Consider the following 19,392-nt stretch of genomic DNA (forward strand, 5'->3'; position numbering starts at 1 on the left):
TTAGCAACTTGCATGGAACGCAATGAAGCTACTGTTAGGATGTAACTACACATGAACATTTGGTTAATCAGAATAACAAGATATGTATATACTAAGTTAGCAGCTGAATATAAAAGACAGGAAGCAACTAGCAAATAAACAACCCGGTTTAGTCACATGTAGAACAATAATACATAATGAGATGTCGATACACATATACAATGACCTGCATTGATTAAATTATTGCAAGATAACTTTTATCAAATTCTAAGAAATCGTGATATAGCTATTTCAATCCCAAACTGAGCGCAAACGGATTTGTTATTTCATATAGCTGTCTTGGTCTTATGTGAAGTTCGGTTGCATTCATAAAGTGTATACCAATTTATTTAAACATCACCAAAACAATAAATCATTCGTGATGTACTACACATATTAAGGTAATAACATATAGATAACAAAAATATGTGGTGTTATTCGGAGAGGATATAGATACAAATCAAATATTCACGTTTTACTTTAATCAGAATGTACATTTAAAATCCATGTTATGTTGTAATTCATAAACAAATAAACGTTTTTAGTTTAAATCTGTATTGTGTATTGATCCTTTTTCCGTGTTTGTTATATTACTTCCCCTGCCATAGCTAGTATCCATGTTTGTTATATTACATATATTGCTTCCCCTGACATAGCTAGTATCCGTGTTTGTTATATTACATATATTACTTCCCCTGACATAGCTAGTGTCCATGTTTAAATGTCGAGTAGCGCATGGGATAATTTAGCAAAATCTGCCACTCTAATATGTCTAAGCTTTGGTGTATTATAACTAAAGACGGTATTGTAGAGAACTGTTAAATCAAGTCAAGGTTATTATTACAAATGATTATAAATGGTCATTAATATACCTGTTGAATTAAAATCAAATATACTGTCAATTCTGCTGGTATCGTTATGTAGAACAGTCGGCTTTGATCCCTGTGATTTGTTTTACCATTAACAACTGATGTGCATTACCATAATATATGTAATTACCGACGACCCTGATAGATACGTAGCTTCTACGTATGTTTGTTGAAAGTATTGTTTTAATATCGGAGCCATCGTCTTTACATGATTTCATGTCACCATCATAATTAATCCAGTACAGTCTGTTCTCTTCAGTGTCTACAATGAGTTGAATCATGGAATGGATACATCATAATTCATTCATACAACAATAATATATCAATGTACTTATTTTATTTATCAATCTGGTGTTTACGTCACGATTGATTCACCTCGATTAACGACGACATAAACAATTCAATACAGTACATTAACAATAAATGTTTACAAATTGTATCACGTTTTGTCCCTTCAACGTTTAAAAAAAATTGATGAGTATTTCGATTAGTTTTAACACTAATCCGTGAACAACAAATGACAAAATAAATTGTCATATTTTAAGTAATTTTACTACAAGGCTAACTAGTAACAGCATACCTATATCCATGCAATACACAGGTGTGGATGTGAAGTTAGTGATCGTTTGCCTTTCAGAGAGATCAAATCTAGACTTCAATATTCCTTTTCTCTCTTCAACTATATACATCCACCTGTATGATAAAACTTTACATTTTAAGGAAATTAAAGTTTCAAGTTCAATTTGGGTTTAAGTATGTACGTGATGTTGTTTTAGTAATAAACATCTAAGAGAGAGGCAAGCACTGCTACATACAAGGATTATGATAAATAAAACATGTGTTGCATAAGATTATGTTGTATAGTACTATTAAACGATAGGAAAATATAAATTGTGCATATTGAGTCGACTTGGAAAACGGATTGGTATATAACAACACAAAATTAAAAACGAGTATACTGGAAGGAACTTACAAATTGCAATAATTCACTTTCTTTAACTCCAAGGTCGATTTTCAATGCTTCATTTTGAAAAAAGTGACACTTTCCTATAAAGATACATTCAATTGAACAAATAACTCGCACAAAACGAGTTTGTAAGTGGTAACATCCCGCACAACAAAACAGATCAACCTGGCCTAATTTAGCATGTACAAGTCATCATGACTTTTTTTTTCCTTATAAATCAGTCAACCCTTTATTATATGTATACTATCAATATGATAAGACCCATTAATCATTTAAATGCATAAAAGTCATAAATGATGTCCGAATTTTAATAACGTATAACACATTCATGGATAAGAAGATATGGGATGAACATACATATTTAAATTAGATATAAAATACTCCCTTAAAACAAAGGGTATTTCTAATTGGATCCTTGATAAGGTATCAACAAGCTTTATGTCGATATATAAATATCAATGCATTTGTTTTAAGAAAACAAATTCGTAATGATAATATATTTAAATAATTTGTTATTGCATATACACGATATTAAACGGCATGTATAACAAACTAAGATGTGCATGCAATACTACTAATAACAGAGAATCTTGTAGTGATTTAACATCTCTAGTGCAATCAAGATATTGATTAAATTATAATGCATGCAACACGATAAGCACCCCCCCCCCCCAAACCCTACACCCCCCAGTTGGGTAGGCGAACGCATGGTCTGGAGTACATGATTTCCATATCCTATATTGATAGGGACTGTAGAGCACGGTTTTGACAGAAAAAACAAGACATGCGAGCTTAATTTAAAAAAAACAGGTTTCTCAAATGACAACTTTACTTTAGAAAAATGACAAAATGTCGGACAGTAGTAAGCCAAAGGAATGACCTTGTTAAAACACACATTTATTTTTGGCGAAAGCAGGTATAATCTAAGATATCAAACTCCTAATATATAGTATATGTTCATTGGGGAATCAATGTTGTTATTGCATTATATTAACAACAAACGCACCAGTATGGAAGTATTTGTTTGAGACATATCGTACTGCATGTCAGATATTCAAATTATAAAATAGTCTCCAATTTAGAACATATGATTTTAAGGCAAATGTCCATGACATGTCGTGATACCCGATTGTCAGTGCATCAGAATATGTGACTTAGTTTTATGTGTACTCTGTGTGTTAATTCATTGTCTCAAATAAATACAGATATTTTATGTAAACTTAAAGCGAAACGATATTTCATCAGAAAGTAAAAGTGTAAAGGTTGACTATATCAATTGGAATACAAAACTATAAAAAAATGAATTGAAAAAAAATGAATACCTGTCAAAGTGAAAAAAACAAAACCTTGTAAACCAGGGAAATGAAAATAAAATAAAAAACAGATAAAAGGAAACCAAATCATACTGGAATATTTTACACGTTGATGACAACAAAGTTAACAAAACGAAAAACTAAACCTGAATTACAAAACCACGTGTATTATCACTAGAAGCCCGATTTCAGTCTGAAACGGCCATTTTGGTCTGATCACATCTTGATTGACTGGATTTACCGCTAGAGAAATTCGTCCAGATATTTCAGATCGTTTAGTCGCCGTTCAGATCGATAGCCTCATCAGGTAAATCAGTTCGTTAAGGCGTATCAAGACGGAAAAGACTGAATCATCTAGCGGGTTGTTTAGACCCGTTAAGACCGTGTCAGACCAAAACAGACCATGGATACAAAGTTACGTCAAGATGTTGTCAGACCGTGTCCAGTCGTGTTCAGATTTTAATCATTTGGACACAAAACAGTGAAACTTTCCCATTGTTTATCAGGGGTTGCTCCCCTTTTAAAAATAAAATAAAAGTTAGAAAGAAGACGGTTTATGTTAACTGAAAGTCTACCACGTCCCTTTAATCATGTTAATTAAATAAAAAAAATATTCAATTTGAATTCTTACTACATCCTATTTAACATGTTTTGTATATATTTAAAAAAATAGCTCAAAGTCATACTGCTGAACAAACCGCCGCGAAATGACTAAAAAAAATTCAACAGATTGCCGAAATAACATTTATTTATTGAATGTAAGCACCTGAACCTTTATATTAAAGGTTTACAAGTGATTACAATACATGTTTTTGCAATTACAGACTGTCGTGGGTGGTGAAAAATTTGTCATGTTGACGCAATAGATCATTTTTACACCCGTATTAAATAATTACGGATGTCGGCCGTGAACACACAGGCACTTGTCTCAGAAAATAAATTTCCTATATACCTTATTATAATAAGGTATATAGGAATTTTTTTTTCTGAGACAAGTGCCTGTGCGTGAACACTTGAAAACGCGTGATCTTAATAATTATGTTTAATTAAATTTAAGATGTAACATTTTTTAATATTGTAAATGAATGCATTCATTTAACTTTTAATGTTGGCTATATAAATTGCATTTGAGTGAGGCAGGGAAAAAAATATATATATAACTAGAATCTATGTCTTTTCTCGTTTTCCGTTTACTGTCATGCCATTGTCCGTTCATTTTTGCCAGACTCATGCGTTTGACTTTCCATCTTTATTTTTCACTTAGTCTATAATTCGAGAGCCTTTTATAAAAAAAATATTACACACCAGAAGACTTTGTTAAAAGATAAAGTTTGAATATTATAGCAGAAAAAGGCCAGTGTACCTGAAGTACATTTGAAGACAAGGTTATATATATTACATGAATACAGCATACTAAAGCTGGTTTAATTTGAATTACTATCCATTAGGGACATTTTCTGACGATAATTAATCAAATCTGACAAGTTTGATTAAAAACGGAAAATAAGCCCGTAAACGATTTAACGTTACCGTACCATCTTTACTTGTCACATGTCGGCATCTTCAAATGGCAAATTTATTTTACACAAATTCGTTGACATGCCATGATGGTAGATGGACACTACAGCACAATATAAGCTGAGCTGGAAATTACAATTGGTGAGTAGAAATGAATAATATTTTAAAACATGCCTATCAGACATGAGAATAATCATTGATCCGGCCAAGAGTTTGAAGGAAAGATGTTTACATTTGTTACATTTGTGCATACAGGTATGAATTGCCTTTCTAATACACCACATTCTTGTACAGTAACTTGTTCAAAGGCAAAGTAAGAATTTGGGCTTGTAAAAAAAATTATTCATGTGATTGGACCCCCCCCCCTTTTTGGAAGATCAATGCATGATTTGAAAAAGGTACATATAAACTATGGTTTAAATCCTCCCTTTTAAAAAGGGCTGGATACACACCTGTTTATTGCCTAAACCATTGTGTGTATTCACAATGGTTTGGTTGGGGGGGGGGGGGGAGGGGGGCCTATTACCAGACCTAACCCCCTGACCCCTGATGGAGTAACCCTAGTCCAAATAATTATGACGTCTGGCAAGGCTATTATATTTTTTTTCTGTGACGCCTTCCTAGGACGTTGTAGGAAGGCGTTCCAGAAAAAAATTTAAATAGCCTTGCCAAACGTCATAATTATTTGGACTAGAGTAACCCTACATATTCATATTTATTGTATGTTTAATAATGTATTGATAACTGTCACGTCCTAAAATTTGCATGAAATATCTGTCACTGGATTTTTTATAACTCATGACCAACCAATCTTCACATGTATGTTACAATGATGATGCACCTATTTATATAGCCACTGGTGGGTGATGTACAATAATTATAATTTATTACATATTTGTTATGAATACCTTCAAGGCTTGGGTTTGCATATGCAATAACCTCTAAATTGCCGGGGGCAAAAAAAAGAGTATATTGATATTGTGCCCTGATTCCAAATGATGTGACAGCATTGCGTCCTTAACGACAATTTTTTACACTTTTGTGATAAGAAATTTAAGATAATTTTCCAGGCATGTTTCATTAAATTGCAGGCGCGGATCCAGAGGGGGGTTCCAGGGGTTGGAACCCTTTCTCTTTTTGAGGATCAATGCATTTGAATTGGGACATGTAATTGGAACCCCCCTTTGTCCTGGTTTTCAAAATGGCTGGACTCTCCCCTGAATTGTTATCAATGATTTGTTTTGCTCTAAATTTTGTAGAACTTAAATATAACATGTTATAATCTATGCATACCATTGCTTTGTCATGTATGTAGTAATATTCTACAAATTCTATTTTGAAATAAAAAAATATTATTAAAAAAATTTGTTGAATTATTATTACTACAAATATCACAAATCAAATATATGTAGTTACTGTTAATTCAGAAATTATTGCTTGCAAATTATTGCGAATTTTTCATTTTAGACTTAAATGCGATTTTAATTTTTACGATTTTGTGAAAAATCCTGTTTAATTCATATAAAATATCATAAAATGTGCGTTTAAGTTATTGCGTTTACAACTCAGTCGCATTTTTCGCAATAATAAAAACCTCACATTAATTTCTGAATTGACAGTAGTATATAAAATAGTATTAATGCTATTGACTTATTTAATTTTATACATGTTATAGAAGTCGCATGTAATACAAGTTATAAATACTTAATTCTTAATGTAAACTTTTTTTGTAGATAAGATATCACATTGGTTTGAGCATGATTCCCAGCAAGATTATGAAGGGGCATATATATCATATATACATAGGAAATATATAGTGTCACTAAATTACTCTCATACGGTACCTCTCCTCTGTAGCTGTAAATTGCGAAACGGTGGATTCATTCATAATTTTGAGTTACTTATTGCAATTGGATATAACGTTGATAAAGCTAACAGCATTATGCCATGATGTTGATGGGATGTTCTGATTGGACAAAAAGGAAATTGTGAATTGAACAAATAGCAAACTTGAAATTCATAGGAAAAAAAGTAGGAAATTGGAATAATGAAAATTCATAGTTTCAGTGATTATCTTACAATCATCATGATCATTGTCAATACTACAAGTGCATCATCATGATCATATATATCTGAATTCACCTTGGATAATTATACATTTAAAATAAGAATTTGGATATAATAAGAATTTCTGTGCTGGCGTTGCTACTGTTGGCTTCATGTACCACCAGCTGGGAGTGTTAAACCTTTTTGACCTTTCGTGAGGGTCTGTCACGGTCCGTCACAATTGGTTAGTGTCATATATGCATGATTATGGAAGTTTCACCAACCTAGACAAGCTTTACAGCCCTGGCACGGTTGTTGGTTGCACTTAGAGTCAAATGACAGCTTGCTGTATACATTTGTAGTTCAAATAGTCTGAATGAATCTACATGTATGGTGACAATCTTCTAAATTACTGTTCATTCTGAAACTGGCATTTTATACTAGTACATGTAGTAGTCGAACATATTAAACAATACATGTACTTCAAAGTATCAATTTATTTTGTCTCGCCTTACATGAAAGTCATGAAAGTTGGTTGTATATATGCAAGAAATATGTATTACAGTCTTGGGGTGATGATGTAAGCTATTTTTAATAGAGCTTTAAATTTATAAAAGCTAAAAGAGCTGGTTCAGGGAATGAGTGTAAAATATACTGTTACATTTTATTACATGTAATTGGATACATTTTATTGTATATGAGTACCTTGCAAGGTCTACTTGTCTATCAGGTTAGGTTGACCTGACCTTAATTTTATTTCATGGATAATCTAAGTGATTTAGGTTATTTCAGTTTAATACAATGTTAACATGGTTAGGTTTGTTTCTCAGATACTTCGTAATGAAATTAGAGACTGGAAATGGGGAATGTGCCAATAAGACAACAACCTGACTACAGAGCAGACAACAGCAGAAGGTCATCAATGTTTGAATTATTTCTCAGAAGCTGTAAGCTACATTGAACATGTTGGAAACAAACATAATTTTTGTTTTGCCTAAGGAGATATGGTATCAGGGGTGAATCCAGCCATTTAAAAAAGGGGGGGTTCCCAACCCAAGACAAAAGGGGGGGTTCCAACTATATGTCCCCATTCCATGATCGTCCAAAAAAGGGGGGTTCCAACCCCCTGAACCCTCCACCTGGATCCACCACTGGGTATGAATTTTGATGAGACGACTTGCATTACTTAAACTATAAACCATGTAGACCAAGTGATTTTCTTTTTAGTCACTATATAATAGGTCACTGCACACCCTTCAGCAAAGACCAAAAACTTAAACTTCATGATGAGCACCCTATAAATGGCTCTGCTTGGAAAGAGCTAGGCTTCTAACAGAGTAAATGTAAAAAATTCAGACGAGAACCCAACAGTGATGACAACTTGATTTATACTAGTATACATGAGCTACAAACAAACAAATCAAACAAATATGTGATAAACAGCAATCAACAAAAACACTACAGACAAAAAATTAAGGGAAGACTATTTAAACATAAAAAAAGAAGATGTGGTATGATTGCCAATGAGACAACTCTCCACAAAAGACCAAAATGACACAAACATTAACAATTATAGGTCACCGTACAGCTTTCAACAATGAGCAAAGCCCATACCGCCTAGTCAGCTATAAAAGGCCCCGATAACTATGAGAAAAAGTAAAACGATTCAAACGAGAAAACTGACGGCCTTATTTATGAAAATAAATGAACAAAAACAAATATGTAACCAAGGATTTGTATAGTGTCTCACTATACAAATCCTTGATGTAACACAAAAACAAACGACAACCACTTAATAACAGGCTCCTGACTTGGGTTTATTTACTTTAATGTAAAGTAAATAAAATTAACTAATGTCTTGTACAAGTATTACCCTGACGTTCCGTGAAAATTGTTTTCAAAAATCTAATTTGTCTATAATTCTTTTATGTAATAAACTTATTTAAATAAATTCAGACCTTCACCTGTCTGATCACCAGCATGGCTAAAGGTATTACTCCCAGATGTATTGGCAGGTGACACCTCCAGGTATTCAAGCGATTTCCTGTCGGACTTGCAAGTTCATGCATCATTTCACTTCTGTCAGTGTACACGACCGAAAACTTGAATCTTTCCATTTTAAACTTTCAGGTGCATAGGTAATCATTTGATAATATACATCTCTGTCCTGCTTGTCCGATAGTGATACACTAGTCATTACTGTTTATAAATAACATTTCTGGTGTAAAGAATATTATTCATAAACATTTAAATAATTCCAAAAAAGAGATTTGATAAAATAAAAATTTGCTTACACATTTTTTCCAATGGTAAATTTGGGGAAATGTAAGTACTCGTTGTCAAAAGTAAAGGCCAGTTTGAAACATACAAGAAAAATTGATTTAACAAAAATATATATATACGCACTTAACGACCATTCTTTTATACGCCTTGATAGAAAGTTACGGAACTATAGATAGTTGCAATTTAAAATTATATACATTTTTACATTGAACATAAGAAAGAAATAAAATTGAGAATGGAAATGGGGAATGTATCGAAAAGGAAGCGGAAGGTCACCAACAGGTCTTCAATGCAATGTAACGAGAAATTCCCGCTCCTGGAGGTGTCCTTTAGCTGGCCCCTAAACAAATGCACCTGTCCTAAGTCAGGAATCTGATGTACAGTAGTTGTCGTTTGTTTATGTAATATATACGTGTTTCTCGTTTCTCGTTTTGTTTATATAGATCAGACCGTTGGTTTTCCCGTTTGAATGGTTTTACACTAGTAATTTTGGGGCCCTTTATAGCTTGGTGTTCGGTGTGAGCCAAGGCTCCGTGTTGAAGGCCGTACTTTAACCTATAATGGTTTAATTTTTTAATTTTTATTTGGATGGAGAGTTGTCTCATTGGCACTCACACCACATCTTCCTATATCTATATACAAGTTCAGTGATAATGAACACCATACTAATTTCCAAATTGTACACAAGAAACTAAAATTTAATAATATAAGACTAACAAAGACCAGAGGCTTCGGACTTGGGACAGGCGCAAAAAATGCGGCGGGGTTAAACATGTTTATGAGATATCAACCCTCCCCCTATACCTCTAGCCAATGTAGTAAAGTAAACGCATAACAATACGTACATTTAAAATTCATTCAATTCAAGAAAAGTCCGAGTCTGATGTCAGAAGATGTAACCAAAGAAAATAAGCAAAATGACAATTAAACATAAATAAACATGCAATTTGCCCCCTCCCTTTTTGGGAAAAAAATTGGTTGCTTATATAGGGAATCACTGAACCGTGACTGGAGCGGTCCCTCTCTTAGGTCAGTCAGTGGGCCATCACTTACGAAAATTCCTGGGTCCGCCACTGAGCATGTTATCATGGGATGTCGATGGACTATTGTATACCAAAAGAAGAAGAAGAGAACCAATTTGAATTAAAAACAGGTCGATATTTAACCTGCTCTGGTTCGTCGAAGTAATGGACAAAGTAAAATCACAGATTTCTATTTAAATAAAATTGTTCTCGAACAAAGGAAGGAATTCGTCATCACAATTGTTGGGTATAATGTATTATAATGTGAACATCGTTCTGAAGTACTGTATGCCAAATTTTCTGTTCCAACATGCACGTTATATATATGCTACCTGACGTCCCAAGAGAATTTTCTATTCCGACATATATAGATATAGGAAGATGTGGTGTGAATGCCAATGAGACAACTCTCCATCCAAATAACAATTTAAAAATTAAACCATTATAGGTTAAAGTACGGCCTTCAACACGGAGCCTTGGCTCACACCGAACAACAAGCTATAAAGGGCCCCAAAATTACTAGTGTAAAACCATTCAAACGGGAAAACCAACGGTCTAATCTATATAAACAAAACGAGAAACGAGAAACACGTATATATTACATAAACAAACGACAACTACTGTACATCAGATTCCTGACTTAGGACAGGTGCAAACATTTGCAGCGGGATTTAACGTTTTAATGGGCCCAAACCTTCTCCCTTTTTCTAAAACAATAGCATAACATCACAACATATAAAAACATACGATAAAATATCAATTAGCAGACTTAACTCAATCAATGCATGTTACCAAGAGATGTGAATATTTTCTTGGAAATGTATTCAGTAACAAAGTTTCAAATTAATATCGGGATTTATTTTCTTTCTTGATATATTCAGTAACAGCAAAAAGAATAACTTGACTGCTTGTCCGCTGAATTGGGCTGTTCTTGCCAGATAAAAGACTTATAGTTATATAACTCGAAAAACTTTTAATTTGTATTTTTTTTTTTTTATTTATTTTCATCACTAGATAGCTGAAATTTATTGGGAAACTTGCATTTCGGACATATTCTTTGCTTCTTAGCTCGAATTAAAGAGTGTTATAAACTTTTTCAAATGTTGAATACGCAACCAACAAATGGAAGTTTTTAACGACCTTGACTGGCTATACAGCCCTTGCACGGTCGGCCCTGGCTTGCGCCTTTTTGGGCATTAAATAATTTAATATGTTTACCATGTGGTAATTTAAATAATTTAGAACGATGAGAAAGTTTAATAAAAACAAAAATTTAAAAAGCAAAAATTTGGATAAATAAATGAATAAAAAAAGTAAAAAATTTAAGATTAAGTAAATAATAAAATAATAAAAGAATATAATACGCAACCAAATCTCCAAGTATTATTTATGTTTCTGGTAAAGGCGTTTGATTGGGTATTAGTTTGAGGTAGGCGTGTTTTCGGAACCATTCCTCCAATCAGACCTATTTGACATACATGTGTGCGCTGATGCGTGTACACTGGCTATTGTAACGGCACGTGTGACTGTCTCATATCGAAATCTGTCGAGCGTGACCAATGTTTATTGTAGAATTTTTTGTCATGTGGTCAAATTATTTGACATACAAGTTTTAAATTTGCATTTTGAAAGATTATTTTCGGAAGTTGTCCCGTATATACTATTCTAAAGTGTTAGAGAAAAAAAACCAAGACTTTAAAGGAAAGATACATATCAACGGAGAATATAACCTGAGAAAACTATACTAGTCTACTAGCATAATAGTCAAAGATATAAAACATGTATTATATGGCTCTGATATTAAATTTAACGTGTTCTGGAAAATGTTGACAAAATATAATTGCACGATTTTTTAATCGATCGCTGACCTTTAATTCTAGAAGTGACTTGTGACTGTTATAAACATGCAGAGACAATTCTATGCATTATGGTTTAAGTTTACAATGAACACACTATACAGCCCTTGGATGGTGTAAACTTCCCAAAAAAACGTGTATGGTGTAATGGTGTAAGGTGTATGGTGCAATGGTGTATGGTGTATGGTGCTATGGTGTATGGTGTATGGTGCTATGGTGTATGGTGTAAGGGGAATGGTGTAATGGTGTAACGTGCAATCGGGAATGGTGTGAATGAATGGTGTACGACATTTCATTGGTCGAAATCGAAGTTCTTTTTATTCTAATTTTTCGGATTGTAAACATAAACAATAATATTAATCTTGATTATTATTTCCAGAGTAGCAAATTACTTTACCCGGTATACTATATATATTATAAATAAGAATACGAAAATAAAATAATGTGTATATTAAAGTAATTATTTTATTTTTCATATTCTTATTTATAGTGAACAATGGCTATAAGATTGGACGCTTAATTGTTATCACTTGCAGCCTTCATAAATTTAGTAAAATGATTTTGTTTTAACTAGAAGCCGTATAAAGAGGTTATCCACGCATAGGAACATTATTTTTATATCATGGGTTATCAACATCATTTTTAACGTTGCTTCGTTCCCCATGTTTGACAGGCTCTTCTTCATACATATTCCCTCGTAGTTCACGTTTGTTTGCCTTGGATTTACGATTCTGTTTTTCAGAAAATGTTCAAAAGAAAATTTATACTTTACAGTGTTACATGTATTGCACATAAGGTGTTGTATAATGATGAACAATCTCGTCAAGTGTGTTAGATTTGTCTTTATGGATTATAAATGATATCGGGAACGTTCGAAAAAATACTTATGCGAACAGGAATGAAATATTTGCCCCTTGAAATTTAGCTACCAACAAAATCAACCAACCGACATACTACATAAACTTTTCCAAGTAGAGAACTTCTCATAATTTTCATAATAAATTCATGAAAGTAGTTAGTACAAAGGAAATCTCTCATGTCAGTCACATTGTTTGTTGATGTACAGTACTACTGGATTAATTATTTAGTTTTATAAACCTTATCGCTATTTGTCTGCTGTTAATAGATATCACACAGGTTCCCGTAAGATTTTGACGTCATAAAACAAAATATCTGATGCCACCATGGAAAAATGATTGTTATATACATCAAAAGTTCAAGCAGCCGACTCATCCAGGATTAGCGATAAGGTGTATCATACAAAACATCCTGAACCACTGGGTTTAAAGGAGAACACCCCAGCAAGCACGACTTATTTATGTGCAGACCCACCTATCACACAATAGCCAAAATGAATCAGTGACATACATGACATACCCATCCATATTAAGAAGTGGGAAATACAGATACTGACTTCTGTAACAGTTTTATATTACTCAAACAGAAAAGAATCAAGATATTGCTTATTTGCTATGCTGCTATATACTGAGATTTATATAATAGGCATGATTAAGTGCTTATATGGTCAGTTTTGGTTGACATGTTTAAACAATTTTATTATATGAGTCAGCCTGAGGTTTCAAATCACTGAAATTTTGTTGCGAGACAATATTTTCAATAAAAATAAGACATGCCAACAATCTACAAATTTATATAATGCATTCTGACATGAAAATATTGCTGATTAAGATTTACTATGCTGCTAAATTGATTTACATATATATGATAATAAAGTGCAAAAATGGTCAGTTTGGTTGAGGCATTAAAATAATTTTATTATACAGTCAGGGGTACTTGAGTCAGCTTGAGCATGTTGAGGTATCAAACATGTCAAATCATTTAAATTTTTTGACGCGTTAAAATATTTTTTTTATATGAGTCAGCTTATTAAGGTATAAAATTACTGAAATTTTGTTGACGCCTTAAAATAATTTAACTATACATGCGATTACGAGTCACTGAAATTGTGTTGACGCATTTAAATAATTTGATTATATGAGTCAGCTTGAGGTATCAAATCACTGAAATTTTGTTGAAGCGTTAAAATAATTTTATTATATGAGTCAGCTTGAGGTATCAAATCACTGAAATTTTGTTGACGCGTTTAAATAATTTGATTATATGAGTTAGCTTGAGGTATCAAATCAGTGAAATTTTGTTGACGGGTTTAAATAATTTTATTATATGAGTCAGCTTAAGGTATCAAATTACTGAAATTTTGTTGAAGCGTTAAAATAATTTTATTATATGAGTCAGCTTAAGGTATCGAATTACTGAAATTTTGTTGATGCCTAAAAATAATTTTACAATACATGCTATACGAGTCAGCTTGAGGTATCATATCACTGAAATTTTGTTGACGCCTTTAAATAATTTTATTATATGAGTCAGCTTGAGGTATCAAATCAGTGAAATTTTGTTGACGCAGTAAAATAATTTTATTATATGGGGTAAGCTTGAGCATTGTTGAGGTATCAAATTACTGAAATTTTGTTGACGCGTTAAAATAATTTTATTATATGAGTCAGCTTGAGGTACATGTACATGTATCATGTCACTGAATTTTTGTTGCGAGACACTTTTTTGAATAAAAGAGAACATGCTGGCAATCTAGATTGATAGGAATAAACCTGTTAAATAAATGCGCACAAATGTAATTAAAAGCTGAGTGCAAACATAAAACATTTTAATTTACAAATGCATACAAACTTAGAGCGACCATGAAAAGGAGATGTGATACTAAAGTATATGATTGCTAATGAGACCACTCTCAACAAGAGACCAAAGTAAGTCAGCTATTAAGGCCCCATGATGAGCATACTATCCTGTCTGTTTTGAGGAACTTCGTGTAACCGGTCCTAGAGCGTCCGGGGGAAAGAAAAAGCTCCCGGGGAAAAGAAATAAAATAATAACATTTTATAACAACAAGTTTTAATGATCCTTAAAAATAAATCATTGCTTGTTTTGTCCTTAAACTAAATGGGGATATGTATGATGCTACATCGAAAGTGTTGTTTATATCTTTTATTAAACTAAATCTTAGTTTGACTGTTTTAATGTCTATGCTTATAAGGAAGTTGTGCTTAGTTTTGAATTAAACCAAAGAAATACAAACTCCCATGCTTTCAACGCATTTCAACAGATTGTGTGTAATGAGGATATCTGAATCGGGTATTTTTTACATTTCATAACTAAAGAAAATAACAATAAATATATTTCTATATCATGAACTATATAGTTGTCCATTTGTCTATAACAAGTCCTTTCCCGGTTTTTTTTTTCACATGTAGGCTAAACGCAGTTAAGATAAAAGTTTGAAAACTTATTTCTTATCATTTTACTCATTCAAGAAATATGGCAAGCCGTTGTGGAATTTATTCCCTAGAAATGTTTTACTGCATAAAGAAATTGAGAATGGAAGTGGGGAATGTGTCAAAGAGACAACAACCCGACCAAATGAAAAAACAACAGCAGAAGGTCACCAACAGGTCTTCAATGTAGCGAGAAATTCCCGCACCCGGAGGCGTCCTTCAGCTGGCCAATGCATGAATGAATTTAAATTAGATATATATATTCAATCATTTTGGCTTTGACAGAGTTTAAACCATAACACATTTATCCCAATCCCTGATGGTCACATGAGCATGATGGTAGTCCATCAAACATATACAATATACAAGGTTGTCTGGTAAATGTGGAATGCGGATTAAGAAATTGGATATCAAACTTGAAAAAAACCCATGCACCTGAGGCGAATTCCCGACACGGATACGTATTTTACTTTTCAACCATATTCTAATGCTCTTTATTTTAAACTGGGCTAATACATTTTCTGGCATATACAAAACAAATTAACATACGATACAATTGAGAATGAAAACGGGGAATGTGTAAACATGGTAAAAGAGACAACAAAACAACCAAAGACCAGACAACAGCCAAGTGATTGGTCTCAATCCAAGCGGGGAGGCGACGAACAGCAAACAATGGAACCAATATTTGATAATCTAAACTACACCACAAGACCACGAGATACCCTTTGCATGTATTTACATACTTAATCTATTCTATGGAATCTATTTCTGCACAAAAACGAATTCAGAAAGTTAACTTTATTGTTGAATATATATTTTAGTGCAAAATTTTATCAATTGATTGTTGATTGCCTAACGTCCAGTGGCAAACATTTCATGCATATTTAGGACGAAATATCATTAAAAAAATATGAAAGGGTTGGGATCCCGCCAACATGTTTAACCCCGCCACATTAATTAGAGATGTGACGGTCACAACTTCCAAGTCAGGAGCCTGTAATTCGTCGTTTGTTTATGTGTTACATAAAATTGAGAATGGAAATGGGGAATGTGTCAAAGAGACAACAACCCGACCAAATAAAAAACAACAGCAGAAGGTCACCAACAGGTCTACATATTTGTTTTTCGTTCATTTTTTTTATGAAAATAAAAAGCCGGCCGTGAGTTTTCTCGTTTGAATTGTTTTACATTGTCATATCGGGGCATTTTATAGCTGACTATGCGGTAAGGGATTTGCTCATTGTTGAAGACTGGACGGTGACCTACAGTTGTTAATGTCTGTGTCATTTTGGTCTCTTGTGGACAGTTTTCTCATTGGCAATCATACCACATCTTCTTTTTTATATATATATGGAGTTATAATTATGACATATTTAAATGTTTCGTATCATTTGGTAAAATATCTAAAAGTCAACTTTGCCTATGTAGATAGAATGAAACCAGAAAAAAAAGTTCAGCCGAAGCGTGCTCCTTTTTAGTTTTTTTGTAGTAGTGCAAGACACGTTTGTGAACTGTTTAAGAAAAAGTAGACTCCTTAGCAGCCGGCTGGAAAATCTATATGCTTCATATCTTGTTCCTTTTCAAGACTTGTCATTCATATTGTTCAGTATAGGGCATATTATTTCTACGCTAACAGTCAACAAGTCTACTTTATACTAGACACGGACCCCCCCTTTTTTTGGAAAAAAAATTGGTTGCTTATATAGGGAATCACTGAAGCGTGATCCCCCTCTTATGTCAGTCAGTGGGCCCCCACTTAAGAAAATTTCTGGATCCGCCACTAGATACTCAAATGAGCAATTGTAAGACATAAAAGTGTCCTGTGAAAAAGTGTCACCGAGGACAGTTTTTCATAGAATTTTTGTATTCAATATAAATGTCCATTGCCATTGAATTGTTTCTGTAAATGTTATTAAATTGTGTCCTCCAAGGAAAATAATACTGTACAGCATCTAGTTACTTATTTGAGTCTGAATTCTACATGTATACAATTATTTTAAAAGATATAGATATGAAGATAAGGATGGTATGAGTGCCAATGAGACAATTGTTATGTCAAAGTAACAATTAATTAAGTTTGCAATTGAAAGTTAAAATGCGTCCAGTAATATCAAGGCGATAATATCATTTAATACTTAAATCATATAAAAAAATGCTCTGGTGGACACAATGTCCTGCGAAAAAATGTCCCTCCTGGACAATATTATGGTAATGAATAATGTTTATGTTCATGGACACTTTGTCATACTTAAGGACATATTTTTATAGGAAATTGTGTCCAGGACACATTTATATAAGTAGATATTGTCCATGGACAGATTTTACTATGAAAATGTGTCCAGTGGACATTATTAAATCCTACACAATGCCATATAAAGAGACTAGAAATACAAAAAAAAAAGAAATTAAAAACATAAATAATAAAAAAACTGCTGACCGGGTCCATGGGGTAATGTTTTAGATATTTAAAACCGAACTTAGAGAGATATTTATAATTTTCATAATATAATGCGGGCACGTGTCATCGATTACACACCTAGTCAGCCGTGAATTACACAACCAACAAAATCGATTCAGTAGCGGATCCAGAACTTTCATAAGGTAGGCCTGTTGACTGACATAAGGGCTCCAGTCATGCTTTAGTGATTCCCTATATAATCAACTAAACTTTTCCAACAAAAAGGGGCGGGCCCCTCCAGCCCCCTCCCCCTGGATCCGCCTATGCTTATTGCTTATGACTATAATGATATGAGAACAACGTTTTAAATAAAATAGAATTAATTCATGTTCAACAATGTATCTGAATTGTTCCATGTTATTTAAAAAATACGTTAAGGATGCATTTAAGTGATTTCAGAGACAAAATATATGATGATTGACATTGTGTATTGATTAAAATTAAATAAATTTTAATAACAAAGCTCCTTATATATAACAGTTCAAGAAAAAACACGAACATATCTTTAAAATGATTCTTTTCTTGTTCAAAGAAATATATTCTAAAAACCGAATTCTTATTTTCTAGAGAAGCAAATCATGCATTATCGCACACACATCATCATCTTAGTAAAATGCTTCCTTTTTTTCGTTTGTTGAATTAATTTTGTATTTTATTTTTTGTGTTTTTGTTCTCTAAATACTCCTTTATTTATTTTTGTGTCTTATCCAATTTGTACTTGAACAAATAAAATATGTTTAACTAATTTAAAACTAAAATGTGACTTTTTGTCCTGTGACTTTCTGTCCTACATTCGTTTATTGAACATGGATGACCACCTATAGGATATACATCGATATCCTGTGACACGAGTGTAATCTGTTGAATACCCTCAAAACTACACACATCACAGAGTTTTATAAAAAAAAATATATACAATAAGCAGTATACTGCGTCAACTCATTCAAAATTTCGAAGTCTAATGATAACTTGACCTATCTTAAATTATAAAACACGACACTTGATTAACGTCTATATATAGTATGCAAGAATATAAAATACCATGTTGCAATTATTATAAAAAGAAACATGTTATGGACTTTGCACATCGTTAAAGGCCGTACGGTGATCTATAGTTGTTAATGTCTGTGTCATTTTCGTCTCTTGTGGAGAATTCTCGCATTGGCAATCATATCGGATTATTTTTTTATTTATACGAATAACAGCAGATAAATTCAAGATTTTTATAGTGTATTATTCGCCATAAATACAAATGTTATTGTCATATAATAGCGGTAATTTAAACATTGCCCATAGGAGAGAGAGGTGTTTGGCTTGCCATAAAACCAGCGGTTCAATCCATCACAATATTACTTCCATGATTCAGTGCAATTCCTTTTACCGGTAAATTTCATTTCAACTTTTCTGACAACCCCCCCCCCAAAAAAAAAACAACAACAAAAAACACAAAAAAAACAAGACCTTTCTCAAATATGGATTTTTTTTTTAACTTTACGAGCTAACAATTTGCGAGGGCAATTTCATGGTTGATTCATATTCACCATTGGGTACATGTATATGTCCGTGTTTAAAGCGATTCGTACATGCAGGACAAATTCTTTTGTTCAATGAAATACTATGCTAATGGAGCCGTAGGAGGAACTAGAGTTTTGAGCAAAAATATCTTGGCATGAAACAGCTAGATCGAAATATCGATGTTATGATAGTGCATGTATATTCTGAACCTGG

General features: G+C 32.9%; 1 protein-coding gene and 1 long non-coding RNA gene across 2 annotated transcripts in view; both read right to left on the reverse strand.

The window, feature by feature from the left end:
* Positions 1 to 19,392, reverse strand: part of LOC134684236 (low-density lipoprotein receptor-related protein 6-like) — an 828,684-nt gene that overhangs the window by 569,451 nt on the left and 239,841 nt on the right. The gene's annotated exons all lie outside the window — the stretch shown is intronic.
* Positions 17 to 19,392, reverse strand: part of LOC134684235 (uncharacterized) — a 160,859-nt gene continuing 141,483 nt past the window's right edge. The window contains exons 2-3 of the long non-coding RNA XR_010101215.1: positions 1,468 to 1,580; positions 17 to 1,149 (exon numbers count right to left, since the gene is read on the reverse strand). This is a non-coding gene — a long non-coding RNA (uncharacterized LOC134684235). The remainder of the gene's footprint in view (positions 1,150 to 1,467; positions 1,581 to 19,392) is intronic.

This window comes from Mytilus trossulus, chromosome 9, assembly GCF_036588685.1.
Source record: "Mytilus trossulus isolate FHL-02 chromosome 9, PNRI_Mtr1.1.1.hap1, whole genome shotgun sequence".
Taxonomy (NCBI): Eukaryota; Metazoa; Mollusca; class Bivalvia; order Mytilida; family Mytilidae; genus Mytilus; species Mytilus trossulus.